At 39.8% G+C, this 3,591-nt stretch overlaps 1 non-coding gene across 1 annotated transcript; it reads right to left on the reverse strand.

Moving 5' to 3' along the window:
* Positions 1–1,381: 1,381 nt before the first annotated feature.
* Positions 1,382–1,489, reverse strand: LOC148548861 (small nucleolar RNA R71). The gene has a single exon (XR_015898180.1). It is a non-coding gene; the product is annotated as a small nucleolar RNA R71 (small nucleolar RNA).
* Positions 1,490–3,591: the final 2,102 nt, after the last annotated feature.

The following is a 3,591-nucleotide window of genomic DNA, read 5'->3' on the forward strand; positions in this document are numbered from 1 at the left end:
GTTTTGTTCTTCTATGTTCTTTGCTTTGTTCAATTTTGTCATTTGAATACTTTCATGTGTATTTAATACAAGGATTATTCCTTCCATTTTAATTTATTTTTCATTCCAATAATCATGTCTTCTTTTAATTCTCTTTCATATGTTATGGATTTATTATTTACAATGAGCGAGTAGTTTCTTCACTTGATGGGGAGTTGATTGAAAGGAACTCTTCAGTTGGAAGGATTGAAAGAGAATTTGTAATTGGGTTAACTGTTGGATTGCTATCCAGTCACTAACACCAATCCCTTTGAACTAAGTGGGTTGCGACTCGTGAATAGATCTAGCATTCCAACTTGTTTGACTTTCCGTACCTAGTAAAGGATAACTAAACAAAACAACTATTAATTATAAATTAATCTTTAAATCATTCCATCAATAATAGAGATTCCAACTAATCAACTCCCAGTCAAGGCTTTTATTCATATTATTTATATTTTCTCAATTTAATTTTCCATCTACTTAACTCAACCTTTTGGAACATCTGATTAATAAAATAGCACACTTTTCTGCAACTCGTTGGGAGACGACCTGGGACTCCAACTCCCAGTAATTTTTAATCTAAACTCTCTGTGACATATTTCTAAATTGATAGGCAGATTTTCGGTGAGTTAAGAACTATACTTGCAACGTAACTATTTTAATAATTTTTAATTCACCAACTTCTGTGTCTCATCAATTTTTGGCGCCGTTGCCGGGGAGTTGCAATAGAGTGCTAAAGTTATTAATTAGAATTTATTTATTTGCATTTTATTTTATTTTGCTACTATGAGCTGCATGTTTCTTTTGTCAAATGATGCGTTCACTTCCTGATCTGAGCTTGCTAATATTCGATCCTGAAATTGAAAGGACTATTTCACGAATAAGGCGAGAACAGCGTCGGTTAGTCCGCTCTGAGGGCGGATCTGAAAGTGAACTTGAGGAAGAAACCAGCCCCCATTCTACTGATTCGGTTGTTTTACGTGTAGAAGACATGGCAGCTAGGAGAGTTACCATCCAGGAGGAAGGAGCCCCTGATTTTACAATGCAACCGTTTCAAGCGCATCATCCAGCGGTAGCTACAGATTTTGAAATAAAGACCGCACTGCTAAATTTGATGCCCAAGTTTCATGGCCTACCTGCTCAAGAGCCTATCAAGCACTTGAGATATTTCCAGGCAGCCTGTTCTACTGTCAAGCGTGATGGTACTGATGAAACTTCAATTTTGCTGAAAGCTTTCCCGTTTTCTCTCGAGGGAAAAGCAAGAGAGTGGTACTACACTCAACTGCTAGCAAATGTATCCAACAGGGATACACTCAGAAAGGAGTTTTTGGAGAAATTCTTTCCATCTAAAGTTACTGATAAACTGAGCAAGGATATTTCCACAATTGTTCAGGATGACAATGAGACTCTCTTTGAATACTGGGAGCGCTTCAACAATCTTCTGGAAGCATGCCCCCACCATATGATTGACAAGATAGTGTTGCTTAGCTATATCACACAGGGCATGAGGCCCCAAGATAAGACCACATTGGAAAGTGCTAGCAATGGGTCTATGAAGAAGTACAAGACCACTGATGAGGCTTGGCAATTGATCAGTGATTTAGCTGAATCTACTAGGAACCACAGGCAAAAGCAAGGCTGTTCAAAAGCCGTTGCAGAAGTATCCTCTAACAGAGAGACTGCGGCTCTAGCTCAGAGTATATGTGAGATGACCAACTTGCTGAAGCAGATGCAATTGAATCAACAACAAGCTCAACAAGCTAGTCCCGCAAAGAATTTACAGAATCTGTGCTGATTATAGCCATTACACTGATGAATGCCTGCAGCTCCAACAAGAAGACAACATGGTGCCATCCACTCATAACTTCTATGACTGCCCCAACCAAGGGTACAATCAAAGTGGAAATAATAACCATGGATGGCAGGACAATTCTAACCAGAATTGGAGGGACAACAATAACAGAGGAGGCTGAGATAATCAGGGAAATCAGAGGTGGAATAATAACAACAACAGGCAGCAGAATCAACCTTACAGAGCACCTCACCTGAGGCAAAACCAAGGACCACAGAACAATCAACAGCAGACCTCTCAATTTACTCATTCTTCTTTATCTCCTAATGAAGAGCTACTACAATCTTTTGAGCGAAGACAACAGACCATGGAAAATAACATCATGAATAGTATTAATGCCAGTCTGAATGGTCTCACCTCTACTTTGCAAGCTCTTATGTCACAGATTGGATCAACATAAAATTCCAGTAACTAACCTTCAAGCTCCACTGAAATCCCCTCTCAACCATTACCCAATCCAAAGGGAGGCATTAATGCCATCACCCTAAGGTCTGGAACCACACTGCAAGAGAGGAATCAGGAGGAACCAAGCCCACCAAAACACACCTCAGCTGAAGAGGTAGTACAAATAGAAGATGTTGAAGAGGAAGAGAACATACAGGACATAGCTGAAGAAGAAATAGCTCAACCACAGGAGGAAGCACCAAAAGGCGCAAACACCATAGAAAACACTACTCCTATTCCATTTCCACAACTTGCAAGGAAGCCCAGGAAGCAGCTAGAACCCGACCCCAAAATGGTAGAAATATTCAAAAAGGTTAAGGTAACTGTTCCTCTTTTTGATGTTATTCAGCAGGTACCTAAATATGCAAAGTTTCTAAAAGACTTATGTATCCATAAAGACAAAATTAATGAATTAGAAACTATTCCTTTAGGTAGTTCTATATCTGCTTTAATGGGAGGATTACCTGAAAAATGTAGTGATCCAGGTCCTTGTATAGTTAGCTGTACTATTGGTGGTGTAGTAATTTATGATTGCATGTGTGATTTAGGAGCACGTGTCAGTATAATGCCTTTGTCTATATATGATATTTTGAGGCTCCCTCCCTTAAAATGGTCGGCAGCTCGTTTTGTGTTAGCTGATAAAAGCATTATTCAGTGGCTGGAGTTGCTGAAGATGTTTTGGTGAACATTAAAGGGCTTACATTTCCCACTGATTTTTATATCTTGGAAATGCCCCATAATGATTCAGATAACCCATCATCACTCCTACTTGGAAGACCATTCCTGAAGACATCAAAATTCAAATTGGATGCTTTTTCAAGAACATACTCCTTTGAAATAGATGGCCGCATAGTAATCTTCAATCTGAATGGAGTCATTGACAACCCCCCAGAAGATCGTTCTATCTTCCAGTGTGATGTCATAGATGAAAGTGTAGCTGAAGTTCACAAGGAAGAGTTTGAAGAGAGGCACACTGGACAAGGTCCAAGTGTGGGGCCCCTTTTAACTGACAATGAGGGCACTTTGCCATTTTCACAAGCCCGAGATAATCCAGAGCCTGCTCATGATCAGAAGTTAGAATTGAAACCCCTCCCTCCGCATCTCAAATATGCTTATCTAAAAGATGAGCAGAGGTTTCCAGTTATCATTGCAAGGGAACTTACTTCTCAACAAGAAGAGCAGTTACTTGATGTGCTGAGGAAGCATAAGAAGGCAATTGGGTGGAGCTTGGCAGACATAGTAGGCATCAACCCTCAAGTATGTGAGCACAGAAT

The sequence above is a fragment of the Arachis ipaensis genome, chromosome B8, assembly GCF_059453495.1.
Source record: "Arachis ipaensis isolate K30076 ecotype BB chromosome B8, ASM5945349v1, whole genome shotgun sequence".
Taxonomy (NCBI): domain Eukaryota; kingdom Viridiplantae; phylum Streptophyta; class Magnoliopsida; order Fabales; family Fabaceae; genus Arachis; species Arachis ipaensis.